This window comes from Falco cherrug, chromosome 3 (genome assembly GCF_023634085.1).
Source record: "Falco cherrug isolate bFalChe1 chromosome 3, bFalChe1.pri, whole genome shotgun sequence".
Lineage (NCBI taxonomy): Eukaryota > Metazoa > Chordata > Aves > Falconiformes > Falconidae > Falco > Falco cherrug.
Genome location: NC_073699.1, coordinates 63,484,711 through 63,506,150, shown reverse-complemented (window position 1 = coordinate 63,506,150; position 21,440 = coordinate 63,484,711). Strand labels below are relative to the sequence as shown.

The 21,440-nt window shown below is 41.3% G+C and overlaps 1 protein-coding gene across 2 annotated transcripts in view; it reads right to left on the bottom strand.

Annotated features, from left to right (window-relative positions):
• LDLRAD4 (low density lipoprotein receptor class A domain containing 4) overlaps nt 1–18,747 on the bottom strand; it is a 294,707-nt gene extending 275,960 nt beyond the window's left edge. Inside the window, exon 1 of one of the 2 annotated variants that reach the window (XM_055705562.1) lies at nt 18,622–18,747. The gene's annotated coding sequence lies outside the window, so the exon portion shown is untranslated. The remainder of the gene's footprint in view (nt 1–18,621) is intronic. The other variant, XM_055705560.1, reaches the window with a different exon arrangement.
• Nucleotides 18,748–21,440: the final 2,693 nt, after the last annotated feature.

Below are 21,440 nucleotides of genomic sequence, written 5' to 3'. Positions count from 1 at the left end.
AAGCACGATAGCAATAAACATAATGCAGTATGACTCACATCCAAAAATCTGTAATTCACAAGGTTTCTGTATGTCCACAAGTCACCACTGGGAAAGCCTGCAAATATGCAGATTAGTTTTTGTAAAACCAGATACTTCAGGATTATATCTATCTTTCCTATGCTCTATTTTTCCTCTCAAAATAAGTATTTTGTATGTAAAAAAAAAACCAAACAAAAAAACCACCACAGCAGGCCAACATATTAATGTGGATATCCTCTTTATAGTCCCACACTCTAAACTCCTCACTGTGTAACTGCCTCATGTACACAGATAAAAAAACACACGGCTCCTTGGAAGGCAGCTGTGTAATCTGCTCCCTTTTTCCAACCAGGTTTGACTGAGCCATAACTACAGCATAACTGGCTACCCACAGCATTTTTCCCACCCCACCGGTATTCATTCAACATAGGAGAACAGAAAAGGACAGAGGGAAGTATACTCAGGGGTCACTGTGCACGGAGTACTCTAAAGGATTTAGAGCCAGTTATCATTAGTCACTTCATTTGCGACTAATTTTTTTCTTTATATATAATGTATATATCCATGCACATGCACCCTCCCTACGCAGTCATTGCCTTTCATCTCTTTGTTCCTCTAAATACATGCTTACTTTAACTCAAGAGAAAGGAACTGTACCCTAAACCCCAAGCTCAGATGCAATCCTTCCCTTCTGATGGAATGCTTCTTAAATACTTACAGGATTTAGTCAGAGCACTGTATTTTGTGGCAAGCACAGATGGGAGCAAGCTACCTGAAAGTATCATTAGCTGTTGTTAACTCGGTTTGCAGGAAACCAGAATAGCTCACAGGCAGCAGAACGAAGTGGAAAGGAAAGGCGAGAAGAGGAGAGGGGAGGGGAGAGAAGGGGAAAAGACTGATGCACAAATAACCTCCTCAGTACATCACACTGAGGGATATGTGGGGAAGGTGTCTGGCAAATTAGAAGCAGTCCTCTTGAGCAACAGGCATTTCTCTCAAATTTGCATTTTCAGGGAGACAGAAGTATTGTTGCCTGCATCCCGATGTTGGAACAGCTCCTCAGCTCGGTCAAAGCAGCAGGCACTCATTTGTCCGATTTAAATCTTCTGGATTAAATCTTCTGGCCTCTCCTTTTTAAGTACTAGGTTTTATTTTTATCTCATAGGTTATTTTCAACATGTGGCAAATTAACCCCTATAATGTCTAAACAAATCATTTTGTTTGCATTAAACAGTGCCACTGATAATCTATTCAGATATGTTTCCTTTTCTTTAAGTTTCCATTTTCAGCCCCAACCACAGTTTGAACCCTACACATCATGAAGGAAGGTTGCGGTTGCCTGGATTGTTTATATTAAGGCTTAAAGGGTATATTTTTCCTTTTTTTGTTTTAATAGTTAAAAGTCATTGCTTCTTTCAGTACCTTCGACAATACACTGTAAGGTATCACATAAAACCTCAAAATTTAAGCATTTGACATTGCACAGTTTTTGATCCCTAACAATAAAACAAAGTTCTCAGATACTCAAAATATACTAACTTCTAAGCATGTGCAGTAAGCAATGTTGTCACACTGTATTAATGTCCTTGTGGTCCTGGCTTCAGAAAAGAATCCTTCCTACTGGAAGTCTGCAAATTAAGAGTCTTCTGTATCTAGCATAAAACAGAAGAAAATCACCACAGATCTGTAAACATTGTCAAAATTTCTCTTTCAAACAGCCACAATCAAAAGACAATCTAGCTGCTGGGATCCTTCTACACAGCTGACAACTTAAGTTAAAGCAGATTATTATTTTTTTTGTATGCACACCCCAAAACATAAAACAGCAAGGTGAGCATTCCTAAACCTTTACAGACAGCAAACCCCGATGCGTTCAGTAACTCTCCTCACATGAAGAGGACCTACATTTGCAGACACAGTATGCAGTAACTTAAGATAGAAAGACATTTTTCTTCTCACAGACACGAGCAGAAGGTCAAATTTGAATATATCCCACATTTTCAGTTACAAACACAGACTTAGATATAAAAGGAGAATCTGTCTTGAGATTAGTCAACAAGTTATCCTCGTTACAATCCGGCTTGTGAGCAGTACTCTTGCCAGTGAGCACAGCCAGCCACCAACATCAGCACAGGACTCCTGCAGAGTTGGGGCCAGTACATTTGCTTTCCTGAAGATCATATATAGGAAATATTTAATTTAAGCTCAATCATCTGATAAATTGAGCAGAACTGGGGAGGGAGGAAAATCGTGGTTTATAAAAAATTGAAATAAAAAACCTAAAAAAGTACTGGTCAGGGGAAACACACCACTGGGTATTGGTTTATTAGGACATTTTCACCTCTTGTGCTGTCCCCGTTTTCATGACAACTGTTAACTTGGGCATGTGGGACAGGGAAAGTCTGTTTGGGAGTTCTGAATACAAAATGCAAACCACAGGACCAAACTGATGTCTTGCAGTGAAATACAGCGTATTGCCCATTAGCAATTCACGTCTATCCCTCTTTGCAGCTTTTAATTAAAGTGAGAGCAAAGCTGGTGACAACTAGGGGGCAAAGTCTGCCACTTCTCTGCCACCCTGGCAAGGTTTCTTGCACTAGGAGGATGACATAAGCTTTATATCCCAGACAACAGTCCAAAAGTGACCTACTGAAGAAGGCTGCTTGAATACTCATGAAGTCAACTTCATACCTGGCACCCAGGAAACTTACTAAGCTAAGATTCCCCAAGTTTGTGGAAACAGATGCAGAAATAAGTCTGAACAGCACTGAAAGGAAAATTAAATTAACAGTGACAAGAAGGTCTAGACGTCATCTTGGTGGTTCGGGATGGCAGATGGTCCTCTACACCAGCCAGTTTAATTAAATAACGTATGGAGCAAGAGCATGTAACATAACACAGGAAATGGAGTCTTGTTCCTTCCTTAAACATTTGAGACGGCACGAATCTAACAGCCGCTCACACAAAGAGAAGAAAAAGAATAATGGAGTTTTTTTGTAGAACTGTTACAAGCCCCTGCAATATATACTTCACATTGGTGGTGTTTTCTTTTTTAAGTCCTTGCTCTAGTTCATACTGGATTTCAAACATTCATGAACTTTCATTTCCATTTCAAGTTTTCTATATGCCACCTTCATTTTAAAGGTCCTAGATGGAGGAAAAGACATTTGTAAAGATAATTAATGTACTTATATGCATTATAAGCATGTTTACATTTCTACATTATCCATCTTACTCTACCCCATTTTATCAGTAACTTTCAATTATATGGGGTATCGTATTTTTACGGTTTACAGGCTATCTAAAATCTAAAAATAAGATTAATAACACCCATAACTTTTTTAAAAAGTTATTTAACATTACCAGATAAAACAACATTTTCAGACAAGTATGATCATGAGTACTTTCTCAACAATTATTCTTAAAAAAAAAAAAAAAAAGGCAAAAAATATTTTGTGGTCAGCTCTTCGCAGGACCATTTGACACTACAAAGAGAACAGAGCGTTCATAGCCTAGGCACAAACCAGTGCAAGGAAGACTGCACGATACTCATGTCACTTTAATCAAACTCTAATTAATCTTATGGTTTTACACTCTGACATAGTTTTGGTGAAAACAGACATACCTAATTACAATATGACTTGTTTATCCAGCAGCATATAAGGTTTTGACTGTAAAAGTGATGTTCACAAAACAAATGCACTCCGTAGCATGTAATTTACTTCAATATGAAAAACTCTGAAAAAAAATTACTAAGCTGTGTCAGCAACCAGACAGCTAAATAGAAATTAAAAAGGTGGCTAATTGCTTCGGCAGACCTAAATAGCAAGTACTTTAAAATAAAATCAGTGTTTTTGTATAATCTACCATTTCCAGTGTAGTGCTAGACTTTGATGCGATAACTCACTGTAGGTTGTTCCACTACTAAAGTTAAGACAGTGTGTCCATCCTTGTGTATTTGAGGCCTAGCCCCAGCCGAGCAATATTCAAATAAGCCTTTTGGCTTTTACAGCATTCAGGCTTATCACACATTCAAGCTCACAGAAGAAACTCTGAAGGCGAAAGTCATCTTTTTCACTTATTTTCTAAGCCTTTTTAAGTAGCATAAAGATTATAACACAAAACAGTGCCGAACAGAAACCATTCAGCATCAAGCATAAGGACTTTCCCAAGTCAAGTATTTGTGCATGTCCTTCCTCTGCTCCCTGCTTCTGAATATCCAAATACAAAGACAAGGACTTAAAACTCTGTCACTGTGAGACCCAAGCATCAGATTCTAGAAATTACTCCAGGAAGATGTACCACCATTCTGCATCCCCTTTTTTTCAGTCAGTATGTGTTACAAAGCTACCTCAGTATTCATAAACTAAATCGAAGAAGACAGTCCAATTTTATGTTAATTACTTCAGCAGAAGTCAAGCACATAATCTTCTTTTGTGACACTTCTGCGTAACTGGACAGGAACATTTAATGACAGGAAAATCATATACCCATACGCTGGAGGAAGGAAAACACTTGGCTAATGGGGTAAAGACTCCACATAGCCTATGCTCTTCAGAAGCAAAAGTTGGTTTATTAGCCTCAAATTCAAAGTGAACAGAAACATCAAGTGGGTTCAAAATTATTAGGTTTCTGTAGAAGTCTTCTTCCATTTGTAGGAACCGTTAAACTACACAGGATTAGCATCCGGTAAACAAAACTGAGAAATCAGCAGTAAGAGATACAAAAACCCACAAAGTAATTAGGATCTAGTACAGTACCTGTATATGTAAGAAATTAAGAAAAGAAGATTAATATTGCTACTTATAGAGTTAGAAAAACCATATTCAATAGCTGAGAACAGTCAGGAAGATACTACATCTTCTATACAGTAATATATACTCTTGTATGGTGTAAAAAAAATATGAAAAGGAATGACGCAACAGAATAGAACAAAGCATCAGAACAACAGAACTTTAGCAATCTTCCTAACCAAGTTCAAAATTTGCCGTGGAAGTATGGAAGAAAGGAACTTAAAAATAAATAAATAAATTAAAAACCCCAAAACCATAAATGTAACTAACTAATACAAACCAAAGCTCCCAAACAAGAAGTTTTCAGTTCTTGTCAGAAATACTCCTGTGGATCTGTTTTCCATCAGAAAATCCAATACATCAAACCAGAAAAATTTCTTGTGAAGTATCCTTTTGATGACACTAATCATGAAACAAAAACTGACATAGGCATGTTATAAGGTAGGAATTCTACAGTATTTCATAACATTATGACTTTTCATTCTAAATTATTTTATTTTGCATGGTATCATACAAGTCTACAAAAGAACACATCAATCCAATGTAAATATAATTTTGGTGGAAAAGCACAAAAATGCTTTTTTAGTTCTGTTTTAAAACAATCAGGTTTTGATACTGCGAGCTTTCCAGCATGATGTAAAATTCCTTTCTCACCAAAAGCTTACTCAATGTTACTCCGACCCACCAGAGAGCTACCCCTGAGAGGACTTCTATGATTTTATAAGGTGATGTGGAAAAGATTCTTTGATTGTGTTTTATTTAACAATGGATGGTAGCCCCACAGCAAAAAGAATGCAAATCAAAATACATATATTCGCATCAGTGAAGAATTGTCAGCTGTTTCCCTTCTCAGAAAGTAAACTGCAAGTTTCTTTACTAATTACGTAGACAACACTTACAAGAGAACATCTCAAGGAAAAAAGTGTTGATTAAACACATGGAACAGCTTCCAGCTTGCAACAAGAGTTCGTGTCAACTTTGCTCTTTTTTGGCACTCACTCAGAATCTTTAGAATTAAGGCTCTTTTTTCATACTTTTATTTTCTTCCACTTGACCTTTATTGCACTTCTGCTCAAAGATAAGCAATTCAAAACACATGAATACCAAGTTTTGAAAGTTAAGATCTAAATAACTAATTTCTAGATTCAAGAGTATTTCTCCAAAAAAGCCTTAGTGCTATTTACTTCAGGTTGGACTAGATGAACTCCAGAAGGTCCCTTCTGACCTGAATTATTCTGATTTTCTTTGTATCATTAGAAGATGAAACAAGAGTACAGTTCACCTCTTCAGTCTCTGTTTTGCCTGAACAAGTCCTCCATGGAATTATCCTGATTTTACTTTCACCTACTTTTTTGGCTTAGAACTGCTATTATGGCCACAAAAAAAAAAATAAATTACACCTGTAAGAAGAGAGGCCTCTAGTGTACAGCCAAGAAACAAAATGGGGGGGGGGGGGGGGCCTTATTTAGGATCTGCATAGACAACTATATTTTTCTTGAAGTTCACTAAGTATTTTTATCCATGTCCACTAATTTTTAAACAACTGTCAGGTAAAACTTACCAAATTCAGTAGATAGCACTGTGTTTGGTCCAATCATACAAACAGCTGTATACAAAAAAAGCTGCGATGGTCTCTCAATTCCTGATGAAATCAGAGTGATGCTTCATGTAAACTCCCTTGCAAGATATGAATGAAGATTTATTTATGGACCCAACTGTACAGTGGTTTGTCTGAATACACATATGTGTTCTTCCACATAAAATTCACCAGGCTGCCTCAACGCAGATTAACATTATTGCCTTTAACATAAACCATTCTTTTCATCTGGATTTGCATTTCTTCTGTTGTTTTGCCCCTTTCTCAACTAAACTCTGACTCACAAATTAGAAATTCCAACAGCCTCGAACTTGCAACAATGACCTAGCTGCTTTGGACTAAAAAGAAACAGTAGCTAGAGCCGCTGGGGAAGAAAAAAAACAATTATGACAGTCAGTCCCCATGTGCTTCTCTTCCCAGAGTGTATTTCCACCAAAATTCCTGGAGCTCTGACTTTACAAGACCATCTGAGAATACATCTAGAAGGTATACGTTGAAGACTGTGAACCCCTTAATCTTGAATAAATATTTCTGTTAAAGCCACGGAGTGGAATAATCACCTGGTTTATTCTACATAGCTGGGTAAAGTGTTTACTATGACAGTTCCAGCTTGGACTGCTGCAGGAGGAAATCCTCACACAGCTCCATGTGCTAAAATAATACTCTAAAGTAGTAACAGCATGATTGGATTTCTACATGCATCTAAGGTCACCCAGGTCTTGCATCTAAGTCTGTTGATCCCTCTGCCACCCAGCCACCTGCACTGCATGGGCTCCCTGCACAGGAAGGCTGGAGCCATCTCCTAACAATGCACTCCGTCACTTGGAATTTGGGAGTACAACATCCTCAAGCAGATACATAGATCAAACCCACCAGGCCACAAACTTCCTGACATTCTCCAGAATGGGCAGGGGTTTTTTTCTGCAGAGCATGGAGGTTTTGGTCTTAATTTGGACAGGGAGGAAAGCTGGAGTCTGCTGTGCAGAAACATCTACTCAAATAAATACGTCATTAAGCTAACTAACTACAGGATTGTCTAGCAGATGGATGACATCTTGGTTGCTAGTGGAACACTTTTCTATAGCCTTGTTTGAGGCAGACACATATGGCTCTCCCAAGCATTGATGCAAGCTCGCAGATGGACTAGATCATTGCTGACACCTTATTATAAACCCTAGAGAGGAAAGAAGGGAGCACAATTTTTGAATCACAACACAGGACTCAGAAACATTCAGACTTCCCAAAAAATCAAGTTTACAACAGGGTATCTTAACTTCTTTCTATTGAAAGAAGCTACTTCTATGCAGGAATAGAAAACAGAGGGAAATGCTGTACCAAGGATGATTAGAATAGCCTTGCAGAAACTTAAAGACTGGAGGATCCTTCATGTAAATGTGTATCATAACTACATATATGGAGTTACAACTATCACAGCTCTGAGGATGCAAAAATTTGTCTGTTCTGCAGCTGTTACTAACACCAAAAAGCTTCCATCTGGAATTTCTTGATTGGGGTGGAAGGGGAAAGGAGAGGAAGCCATTTAGACATTACAGATGCATGACGTCTCTGAAATGTCTGTATCCTAAAGGACTACCAAGGAGAAGAAAAAAAAAAAGGGGGGCGGGGAGAGGAGAGACAGAGGGGAGGGGGGGAAGGAGAGAGAAATAGGACTACAGCAGCAACAGGAAAACTGGCAGAAGTATGTTGGAGATAACAGAACCAGCTGCATACAGCCTTTGGTTTTTGGTAGATGTCAGGGACACGTGAGAACATCTCAAGTGCATGAGGGGACTATGGCCTATTTTAGACATCAAGGTGAGAAAAAGGAAACAATATTATTTGTACATTTTTATACTGTGAAAAGAGAGTATCGTTAGCATCTATTAAGAATTTTACTCTTCTCCTTCACCCAAATGTAAGACTCAAGATACTGGGAAGATGACATGCATTTTCTCTTGTCTCTAATAACCTACTGTACCATGTAGACCAAGAAAGTTTGATCTCTGAGACTATTACAACTCTGTGACAAAACTTCAATTTCAAAACCAAACTCACTGACCCCAGCAATACGTTAGGAATTCTGTACGTTCAGGAGTCAGGGAGATTGCTTAAGCTGCTAAAATTTATACGCCTCTACTGCAGTGGCCATAAACTTAACAAGTATGCAAACATCTTGGAAACATCAGCTAAATATACAACAGCTAATATAACTCATTTTTCTCTTCATTTTCTAAAGAACAGTTGTGCTTTCAGTATCTTCAACCACACAATTTCAGTGGATTGAAATCAGAGTCGCTCCCCAATTTTCATTCACAGCTTTCAGTGCAGCTTTTATCTTCTTGATCAAGTGAAAGTTCAGAAAGATTTTTTTTGTAGGGAGAATACAGCAATCCTTGAATAAACTTATAAAATGGAATGCTTATAAATAGAGTCAAAGGTATCCTCTTCCCCTTTACAGAAATAATATAATCTCTACCTCCACCACATCACAGACCTCAACTGAAATGTCCAGGAAAAGTCTCAGTTTTGTAAGGATCGCTTACAAAAGGGCATAGGTAGAACAGAATTTCCAGCTGCATCTGCAACTACTTCAAGTGGGCAGTTCCTCTTCTCTGCATACACCTGTCCCTCTGGGAGACTAGTTCAGCTTGACAAAAACAGAACAAACACGACAACCATCTCCCTTCTTCCTCAGAACCTGGAAGAATACATGCCTCACCGTTCATCTCAACCTGTCAGAACATAAAAACTTCCCGATAGTCTTTATGTAAGTCTTCATATACAAGACATAGGGAAGAGCAATTTGCAAAGCTCTGTGGTGAGGACTGACAGGACAAAGGGTAAATTAACGCCTTTAGGCAACAGAGGCCTTGGTATTCTTGAGATCCTCCTTCAGATGAACTCCAGATCGAAAAGAAAGGGGAAGAGAGATACTAACTGGCATCTACGAAAGCATAATGAAACACAGCTCAGAACAGAACTAGCCAGTTTCTGGGCTGCAAGACATTCTTCCAATATTATGAATTTGTCTCAAAGCAGACAAACCCCAAAAATCTCCTTATTTCCTACCAACACAAGACTTAAATTTTGCAACTGTCAAACAGAACAGATTTTTTTCTTAGTTTTACTCTTTAGAGGACTTATAGCTTCAATATGTAGATACAGAGGATCACGGCAGGTCCCCAAATCTGAGGTGGGTCCAGGGATTTCTTCAGCCCTTGACTTTGCAGCAAGACTTCTCATGCAGGCTGTCCAAGGAAACCACATGATCCTAGAAACAAAGCATCCCTAGTCACAAAGTGGGATCCTTGGCAGTTTAGCTCCATGTGAGGACCCTGAAAACACCAGGCCTCTGGCCAAAACAGTTCACCAGGGACCAAAGAGTGGTTGTGTCTTATTTTGACTTCAGTGAAACTGTCAAATCTGAAATATTTGCAATGAAACATCCCAAGTTCAATGAACTGCCATTTTCTGGCTAAATTATGTTCACTTGAAAGTTTGCAATTAGCTCCATCTGAGATGCCTCTTAATAGCAGCATCATCAAAACTGATCAATAACAAGTGACACGGAGGAAAGCTGAGATAAATCAAGTACAGTATAAAACACTGAAGTTAACGCATGATAAACATCTATGTCAAGAGGCTCTCATTCATACACAGATGGGTTTAGATCACAGTAATTTAACTTATGTTCTGAATGATGTTCTCCTTCAGATCTAAAATGACCTTTGATTGATTTGAGCTAAATATATAAAGCTGTTCTATATTCAACACAGCATTCACACACAAGTTTAACATACTTTAACATATACATCTTGGCTTGACACTTCAAGTGATTTGCTTTGGTGTCTCCACATAGACATTATTAAAGGCTTTTATCTCAAACCTCTAACAATACCCAGGGGAAAACAGGGAATGGGAGAAGGCAGTCTGCTGCTGGTGCATGTTCAACTGAAGAGAGAACTCATTGTTTCAAAAGACACTTTTGGAATATCTTACACGTCCAACCCCCACCCTACAACCCACAGAGGCCCTCTTTTTCCTCTCTATATTTCTTTTAATTCCTCTTAGTTTGCTTTTTTTTTTGTAATTTCAAATAAAATTTAAAAGAATCATGAACCAAATGCTTCTTAACTCATTACTGTGCACTATCAGCACTAACACACATAATCACTGTGGTATTTCTTTCTTGAAATTTAACTACTCACCTAATCACCGCCTATGAAAAAAGGAGACCAATCTACACAATTATTGGAGCTTTCTGCTGCAAAAACTTTACATTATTCCAGTTGTTCTCATCAAAAGGCTGTGAAGATCATTAGAACAGAACAGTAATTTTCACCTACAGCTGTGAGTTAGAATCCTCATCTCTGTACCCACTGCAGGTGACTTCCTCTTGCAGTTAGATGTTTATCTCCCTAATCCTTGCTACACTAATCCTTACATTAAAAAGTGATATAAAACAGTGATACCACTGTTGTTATCAATCTAATAAGGCACTGCAAGAATAAAGACATTTGCAAAATGATTTCATGAGAAAGCTTTGCCATAAGGTGCTAAGTAGAACAGGTCAGATAAAGCACACATTTGACAAACACTCGCAGTATTTCTGTTCACCAACAGATGGTAGTTTTAAAAAAAAAAATATTATTATACGCTATGTGAAAGTAGGCACCAAAGAGTACCTGTATTCAACATTATGCAAGTTGCTTTGATTGGATAGATGGATCACGTCAGGCTTCCCAATTAAATAAGGATAACTCATAATTTGAGACATTTTAAGTGAAAATGGGGTACATGCAAAAAGTTAATCTCCAATGCGCTTCTCCTAAAAACCTGCTAGGAAGGTTATTAAAACAGTACGAGAAATGTGAAAACATCACAAACACAGAAAACAGTCATGCGGGAAATATTCACAGAACCCCCTTCCTCTCCACTTCCACTACCCGGACAAGATTGGCGAGGAATTACAGTTAACACAAACCTTCTGTAAAAGAAAACATCAACACATGAACTTCACTGGCCAACAGAGGCTATTAGTCAGCCCAAGTCTAGCTCTTACATCACCAGGTGCAATCTTTAATTTACGAGTACTGTATCTTATCTGCACGTATATTTACAAATGCTCAATTTCATTTTGCTTAACACTAGTTAAACAAAACCTACAAAGCCAATCATCTATTCAGGTGAAATTATAAGAGAAGAACACACACCAATGAGGTATTTCACAGAAGGCACCAGTTCAACAGCTGCAGCGATTAAGTTAGGTTATTTGTAAGCATTCCTCACATCATCTCTCCCGCGCTTTCTGCTACGCTCCTCAACTCTGACCCACAGGGCAGAAACCAGGGAACTTACTTTTGTCTTATGAAAATCTCAAGCAAACCATGGCAAATGTCCAGTTGAAATTCTATATAATACAGGTCAAAACACACTCTATGAATGAGCAACATTTGATTCAATAACTAATGGTTAAGCAAAAGCAGAAAATGAAGCAATACCATTTAAACCCAACAGTTTAAGTAACACTACTATATTTAGGCAATTATGTATAGTACATCCCTACTAGATACAGGACTAACAAATTCATATTAATTCTTGCTTCATGTGTCATTAGCACCTAATGGAATGTTAAAGGTGTTTACAAGTCCAAAGTAATAATGGATCACCCTTAATTAACACACAGTAAAAATTTCATGACAGTCTCAGTGGAAGAAGGTGGTTGTTAAAAGGATTGCTTCATATCTCAGTCACAGACTGCCCCCTCCTTTCCCTCTATGAAACAGAGAACAAGTAGGTTACAGGTGTGAGAAACCAAAATAATAGGCTCAGCCATACAACGTAAAGAGGTAATTAAAAAAGAATTTTCCTTCTAATAACCTTTGAAATCAAGAGTGGAGGAGTGGAAGTTGTGTTTAAAAAATAGAGTACTGCTTGAAGATGCTTGCAAGTACTGGATGCTGAAAATTAAAGATAAAGCACAGAAGCCTTATACTGGCATATGCTAGATAATACTAGGCAGATGAGTCAACTCTTATTTTAGAAATCTGAGTAAAAAACAGGGTTTATCCAGAAGAAAACAATGTTTTCCAGTCTTCTCTCAATGTGGGAGCGATTTTAGATTCTACTTTATTAAGCATTAACGTCCATTCTAACAGAAACTCTCAACGGAATTTTGTACTGTCCTCTAAAGTCGACTTAAACACGTTCAGTGGCCAAAGATTACAATAAAATCATTCAAACCTCAAGATATTTATCATACAAACGTTCAAAAAAGGCTGTCTTCCCGAGATGCCAGTACCTCTTTCACAATGTCAGAACACAGGAACAAAAATACTGAATGCAAAAACAACAGAAATCTCCAAACTTATCTTGTACAGGCAATAGCAAGTTCAACATTGTGACTAGATTTTTTTTCAGAAGCTGATTTATTGTCAGTTTTCAACAAAAAAGGGTTCCAGGGTGTTAAGCATGGAAGAAACCAAGAGCACTAGGAGATGGAAACACAATGAAATTTCTACAGACGCTTCATCAGCCCACTCCATTCTCATGTGCAGCACTTGAACATTGCATCTTTTGTAGGAGATACCGCCCTGCCTTTTAGAACTAATCCTAAATACATGCTAGTTTAAAAAGGTGGGTACAATGTCCACCACTCTCACCACTTGCCCACCCTATCCTACAGACAGCTAGGACTCACTGTCAACACAGATAAAACTTTGCAAAGACCCCCATACAACTGTCAAAATACACTTGTGCTTTTTCCACTGCAAACAGCATTAAAGTCCAATTACTTTAATACTTTCATTTATCATCTCATCTTAGTGAATGAAATCAAATAAAACCAAACTGGAGCATGTGGGTTACAATTTAGTCCTACCCAAAAGTACACATCAAGTAGGTGCCGCTATTCGAGTAAGTAAAATTCCTCGTAACAGGAACAGCTCTCCAAAACTGTAAAATACACAACGGAAACTTATACCGAAAAGCAAGTAACTAGCACACACATTTCCAAATTCAACCATGTTCAAAAAACTCCTATTAGAATTATTGTGGATTAAAAAAAAGAAATATTTTCAGTCACGTCTACCAACCAAATGTCTATCAATAAATTCTTCTATATAGGAGTAATGCTTTTTTGGCTGGGTAGGGGAGAGACTAAAGCCTGGGAAAAATGCTGAAAATGTTTGTGCTTTAAATGTCTAAAATAATGTTCAGTTAAGAATATAACTAAGTTTGCTTAATCAGTTTCAACCTTAAAGACTAAACATTTGATTTGACACAAGACAACATATTCTCTTGGCGCTGGAATGGAAAAATGCTCCAGCTTGGTATATGACTAATTTTTTTAACACTTATCTAGCCATCAGAGAGTCTATTACACCTAAAATTCTACTTACCATGTAGCGAAACCTAAGCACAGTGGCATCAGGCAGAGCCACACACCACAGGTTTACTACTCGGCATTAAGTGGTCTAGCAGCAGTACTTTATTCATCCCTGCCGTGTAACTTTAACAGCCTTTCTGCGTGGATGCTGACAATCACTGACTTCCATTGTCCCCTAAATTGTCGAACCACATTTTCAAATGCTTCTCAGTTCTAGCAGATAATGAAACATAAAATCACTATCATTTCTCATCCTCTTTTGGTGCTCTCAAAAACTAACCCCCCTAACTCATAAATTACTTTCATAATAAAACTCTTACTTCCCTGAGAACACAGCTACCTCTATTTGGAGCATTCAGACTCCTGTACCCATCAAGTTCTCAAAATCCAGTGGTAAGGACTTCTGATCAGTTTCTCTGCAAAATTCAGGCATTAAAAATAAATCATGGGTGTGGATACGTCGCTTTCCCAGCCCTCTCCCCGCCGCACGCACTTCCACCCCCAGCTTCTTTGCTGGTTTTCATGCAGATTCGTGCCAGACATTCGGCATCCTCATTAAGTGGTGTCTGGCAACCTGCCTAAGTTTTAGTGGGTTCTGGGAATGCCAGCATATTAACCAGAGGTCTTTTTGCATGCCCTAGAGAAATTTTATTCTAGAAAAGTCAACCATTTGGCACAAAGAAAACTTCCTTCAAATCTAGGAGAGCTCTCCATTGGCAGTAAGAAGAGAAACTGCATTTAGATTCTTCTTAATTTCTGCCTCCTATCTGAAAGAAAAGTTTGATGTAGAGCAGGATCATCCAAACAGTGCAAGAGGTCAGAGTGCTGTCTGTAGTAGGATTTTAGAGAAAATGAAGGCAGATATGAACACCACAGATGCAGCACAACATCAAGAAAATAATTCATTTTCATTCCCTTGTCTATTGTGACTAAAATACTCTTAATCGGAAAGATTAAATTTACCCATTATTATGCTGAGTGATAATGAATGGCGATACGGGTACTTGCAAATTTCCATTGCTTAACTAAACAATAAGAAAAAGGCATTTAGTAAAATTCATCTACATTTAGCATATTCCAAATATGCTAAATCAAGGCACATGCTACTGAAATGCATATATTAAATAAATATAGATGATGAATACAAAGACGTTTTGCCAGCAGGAGATACAGAACACACTGTAATGTTGTGATCACTCTTACTCAATTGCAAGCACTCCTTCTACTGCAGTCCCTTTACAGTTACTATTACTCAACGGAAAGTCTCAGAAATAAGCAAATCAAACCTCCTCTCTAAAGAACTGACATTTTTCCCTTTCAAATACAAGGTTCAGAAGAACAGAATGGGAAAAAAAAGTCAGTAACTTTCCTTCACTGGAATAGTCTGCCTATACAGCACATAGAAAAAGTTAAAGTACATGGGACAAATGCGTAATTATGTTCTTCTGAGACTGTTTCTGCAGACTTACATATCTAGAGAATCCCATTCATTTCAAGAAGTTATTCAGGTAATCTGCTATCATTTAGATACTGATATCCATTGTTATTATAAATTGCTTCAAACTGACATCGACTTCAAACTCATCATAGTGGTCTGAGCAAGAAATTGCTGACTTCCTGACAGTAGCTCCAAAATGCCATGATCCTTTTATAATGACCAATTAGCACCAGAGATTTAGCAAGAAGCCATTTAAATCAATTCAATTAAAATGTTTTAGTGTATATATTAGAAGTCTGGCAAAAATAAGATTGGTGGGAAAGAAATTTTTAGGTATCTAGGCTGCCTTTGCTTAGATATAAACCTTCTAGGCAAGATGGCTATTCTTAAAAATAGCTGTCAACTGAGAAAAGAAAACTTATATGTATGAATCATTTCACTACAGGGTTGGATTCCCAGCAACTGATGCACCACTGTTCTGGCATCAGTGCATTTAACGAGCAGCTGATACTAGCTTGGTGCCATTGAAGAATTTCACGGTTACCACAGAACCAATCTGCAGAAAAAAATCATCTCTAAACTCCTAGAAGTATTTGTATTCCGTAACTGGCAATTCATTTTCAAGGAGCCATTTTAAACTATTAGAAACCAGACAGAAAAAACCTTTTCCAAGACCACTCACAAGTTAAATGCAACAGCCGTGCCCTGCTGGTGCAAGAGCTGTTGGGCCAGCATGCACTTTTTAACAGTTCATTTCTCTTAGAGATTATATTGAATTAAGTTACTTTTCAGATCCCTCTCTATTGTTTCAGCAATCATTTACTTCTTTCTGGCACATCATATCCTGAAAGTACTCCAAATTATTTTAGATGGCATCACTGAAATGCAGATAGTTCTTGGTGGAAGTGCAGCAGCCACTTGACAGAGTACCGTAGGGCAGCTGTGAGAAAGAGAACCCAATTCTGGTGAAGAAAATCAGAGAGAAAACTTCTCTCCCCCACCCAAAGACATGGTACCTTCAGCACACAGAAAACTAAGAACAATTCATCTTTTCAAGTCTCATCTTACATGTCCTATGCAGATAAAACAGCACTTTATGTACTTAAAAATAACAAAGGGACAGGTTAGTTCCAAACCCTTGGGTTAAGCTACTATTCAAGTTTTGATCTTACCAAACTTAACGCAACTGTGCCTCCATGTTGAATCCCCATTTCTTTCTACTTCACAAGTTTTCTTATAACAAGTGTAAGATGCTGAAGACGAAATTCAAACTTCATCAGTCAAATGCTGCCCAGCATCCGTAATATTTCAATTAACATAAACCAATGGTCTGAAATATACCGTCTCACGTTGTTAACTCATTCTGTGTTACACATTTATCTTCATTTAGGCCCCCATAGGCATCTGAATTTACTGGAGAATACCCGTGTGCTTTATGCGTATGCAACAGTGATCTTCCCATACCTAAGAGTCGGAATTAAATATGCTGCTATAAGCTCAGATTATGTAAAAAGATGTATCTTCTATATGTAACTGCATATAGCTGATGCATTCCGATTTAAGTTGTCCTCACGTTGGTCGCTTTATGTATCACAGTAACTTAATACCTGGTGCTAAAACACCCGTACAGATATAGATGTTCAGAGTACAGTCGCTATTTCAGCTAACGTGGACAAGGGATGTTGCTTAGACTGCTTCCCACCAGCGCACTGGTTTTCCAGCAAAACTCCCCCTTTTATTTACAGCCACGTAGCCGGAATATTGATATTCTCATTAGTGGAACCATACACGTGTGCACCACACGCACAGTTATTCAGTTCTACTCAACAGTGCTTCACATGTTATTTAAGTAACTCCAGATCCTTGGAAAGAGCCAATTTCCCCAAAAATTATCCTGAAAATGAAATGGAAAAGCAGAATAGAAGTTTTGTCTAACCAACATACTTGGGGGTTGAGAGATGAAAACCAAAAGACACTTTCCAGAAAGCGTACATATGCAACATCTATGTTCTTACCCCATCTGCACCTACCAGTAACTGCCTCTCAGGCTTTCTAACCAGCAAAAACTCTCTCCCTTTTTGGCTAGCCTTGGATGTAGGATGCTGCATACCTTTTATTCTTCGTGTTACATGGTGCACAATTCCAGTCCACAAACATTTTAATGCATGAGGGTTTTTGTTCGTAAGAACAGGCAAACCTCTTAAAAAGTTTTCCTTCCTGACAAGTAGATGCCCATCTTTGAGATCAATAAACTTCTGTAACACGAAGCGCTATTTTCCAGTGCCACATAGAATTATCCACCTGACTTCTGTTCTCTCGCACAACCATCCTTTGCTATTCAGAAAAGGCTCTGAATGATAAAAAAGCCCCACTAAAACCCGTTATCCTTCTAGGTGTTCAGATTTCCACACAAAACAGAAGTTACTCTTGCATTTTGGCCATTCTCCGTTTATTCTTTACCCAGCTCGAACCTACGCACAGCGGTGTGCTTGTCTCTTCAGCGAGCAGCAAATCGTAACCTGCGCGTAACTACCTACCCACCCACGCGATGGAAAACCTGGCACGCCATTCAGAAATTCGGGATGCGCCGATTCAATGCAAACAACGCAAGCAGGCGTCAGACACAGACAAGCAAAGCTAGGCTTCTACTAATAAACTTTTTCTTTCTAAAAAAGGCACCTCATTAAGCACAGGGCGCTGGTACGTGAGCCCGGCAGCCACACCGCCGCTTCTCCTCGCTGTGGAAGTTGCCGCACGGCGCCGGGCGCACGGCCAGGCGGCCCCGGCAGGTCCCGCCCGGGACCGGGCAGGACGGCGGCACCGGGCCCCCGCAGCCAGCCGCAGCCGGGAGCGCCCAGACGGGGACGGAGCCGCAGACGCAGGTACTCGGCTGGGAGCAGCCGGGAGGACGCGCCGCACGCCCCGCGCTCCCCTGGCGCCCCGGCCCCGCTGGCCCCCGCACCGCGCTGGCGGGCTCCCCTCGGCGCTGCCGGCCCGGCTGCTGCCCCGGCCGGGCGGAGCAGGGGGCAGCGGCGGCCAGGCCGGCCCAGCTAACGGAGCTACCTGTCACCGCTGCCCCTGGCGCCGGCCAGCAGCCGCCCGCCGGCCCCTCGGGCGCCACCCTCCGCGGCACCTGGGGGGCAGGTGGGGGGCGGGCGCGCAGGGACCCGCTCTGGCGGCGGCTCCGGGGCACCGGCGGCACCCCCGCGGCGGGAGGGAGGGCGAGCCCCGACGGAGCCCCCCGGCAGCCGCCGCCGCCTCGTCCCTCGCACCCTCCCGAACCTTCAACTCGGGCCTCCCCGCACTTTCCCCAACACTTTCCGCCGCGGCGACCCCCGCCCGGCCCCGGCCCCGGCCCGGCGGGCAGCCGGCCGCACGCACTCACCTCCCCCCGGCCCCCGCCGCTCGCCCCCGCGCCGGGCCGGCCTCCTCCGGAGCGGACGGGGCGCCTGGCCGCCTCCCCCCGCCTGTCTCCGGCAGCCTCGCTCCCTGCGCTGAGGCTGTGCCTGCCTCCAACTCATCCCCAGCCTCTCCTCCTCCTCCCCCCCGCCCTGCCCGCTCCGCTGGCTGCCGCCTGTCTGCAGCGAGTCTGGCTCCGGCGGACGGGCGCGGGGGCCGCCGGCGGGGGGGCGGTGGGGGCGGGGCGGCGGCGCTGCCTCGCTCCCTCCCCTCGGCGCTGCCGCCCGGCCCGCAGCCCACACTGACCCCTGCCGGGCGGATGTGCGCGGCGGCGGCGGGCCCGGGCCGCGCCAGCGCCGGGGGCGCCCTGAGCGACGGCGGGGCGGCTCGGCGGCGGAGCTGCCGCGGGGAAGGGCCGCTGCTGCCCTGGGGCCGCGCCCGTTCCCGGCCAGGCCCCCGGGGCAGGGGCAGGGGCGCGGCGAACGCGCGGCAAGGCGGCAGCTCCCGAGCGGCCCCGGGGCGGCCTCGCCAGCACCCACCAGCCCGCGGCCCGTCCCGGCCTCCCCGCCGCCGCTAGTAAGGACGGGGGGGACGGGGACGGACACGAGAAAATAAAAAAAAAAAAAATAAAAAAAGTACAGCAAGGCAGTCACAAGCAGATTTTTTGACGTTTCAAAAAAATGTTGTAAAACAGGAAAACCCAGTTCCAGTCACAGCCCAGCAGGCGTAAACCCCGGGCAGGCTTCGGCCGGGCCTGGGCCCCGTCGTGTGGGAGGCACTAACACAGCCCCCCCACACCATCAGCCTCCCTCTCTCCCACTCCGAATATCCTCCGGGATGTAGTGCGGTGGTGCGGACCAAGTGAACCGGCCACCTTAATCTCAGCTATGCCCCGGCTGCTTGGGACAAGCGTAAATGAAGCTGTGGCTTCATAAACAGAGAAATATTTATATGCAATATTCCCAAAAGAAAAAAAAAATAAAATCCCTCTTTCTGTTAGTTCATCATCAGCTTCAGTCCACATTCCCTCGCCTTCCCTTCCCAGGGGTACCTGTGACCCTAAGGACGACTACAAGAAAGAGCAAGGAATAAGTAACACAAGGAATTTGTAAAGGCTGCCAACTTCAAGCATCCACACTTTTGACTCAAATGTGCTTTCTAAGTGTATTTGGTTTCCCTTCCTGCCTCGCCTCTCCCTGTTCGCAAGTTGGAAGGAAGAGGCAAGTCGGCCTGAAGGAGCCAGGAATCTGCCAACCCGGAATTCAGAGCACCAAGCGATCAAGATGGTGCAGGTGACAGCCTGCAGTTCATGCTGCAGGGCACCAGATGAGATGGGAAACAGGGAACCAGGGGAGTAGTTCCAAAATGGAGACAGCGTCAGATCAGCAGTGAAAGATGATTTTAGCAAATGTTTTGAATTAAGCCGCAAGGAGCCAAAGGAACATCAAACAATCAAACAAAATCAAACAGAACAGCTTCCACTCATCTGGATGACATACTGGGGCTACCTGTCCTGAAAGCTGCACAAATCATCAAAAGGTCACAGGGTGAATAATCACCATATTCAACTATTTAAAATCCATAAATTGGTAACTAATTTATTTATAACCTAAAAAATTGGGAGGAACTTGATTTCAAGCTTGCTCTACAGTTAGCCATCAAGAGTCAAGCTCTCCATTTCCAAGAGTGCCCGAGTAATCTGTACACACCTCATAACAAATGAGTTTGACATGCTTCAGCTGTGTTCCCTGCCATGACCTCAAGGAAAACTGGAAGTCATTCACTTCCGTCGGAGATTCTTGCCATATGCAAAGGAATATCCCTAACCCATGGAGAACTTTATAAAGCAGAAAGAATCACCTATGAAGTAAAAAATTATTTCTACATAATACTTCTTGAGTGGAAAAATTTGCCTGGCAGCAATTTGGGCTATTTTGAGCATGTAGGAGGAGGGCAGCAAAACCCAATGAAAATGCATATGCTCATAACACATACTCGGAAAACACTATGCATGGATACATGTCTTGGAGGTGAAACACAGAGAACGTGTAATACTGGTGGTACTCTTGTTCCTATCCAGGGTATCCCTGGAAGATACAATCTGCAACCAAAGATAATCTGCAATCGTTAACGTACTGGCCGCTGCCAGAGGACAACAGTTCCTCAGATACATGAATTCCTTTCCCTTTAATCACCAAAATCACTATTACAAGTTCTATTCAGTATCTAGCTCCACTTAAACACATCTGAAGAATGTCAGTATTTCTGAAGCTTAAAGAGAGACAGTTTAAGAGAAGTGTTAACATCTATACTCAAATAAAGGTATAAATCATACGAGATCTTGGAGCTGTGTAGAGGTCTCACTGTAAAAAGAATTCCAAAGAGAGTCTGGTTACAGGAAGAAACTTACCTTAAAACAAACAAAAACCTCTTCAGTGAAAGCAATACTCACAGTATCACAAATACTGAGGTTTCACATCCATAAGGTTGCATAGGCATCCTGACAATTTGTTTCCTGGATAAATAAGATGAAGTTCTCATAATTTATTTAGAGTATAGGCAGATCTGTGTATGATTTTCTTTTTCTTCACCATCCTCTCTAAATCTAGTAATGATATAATTAATACTTGGGCTGTTGGAGTTTTGAATTGTTGTTGTTGTTGGGTTTTTTCCTTTTATTGGGATTTGAGAGGGGGTGGTGTATCGGGGTTTTTTACTGCTTTATCATTCACCTGATAGTAAAAGTAACTTCAATGTTATCGGTAGACAGCATGGTACTGCATTCCTAAAGGGGTAGCTTAATAA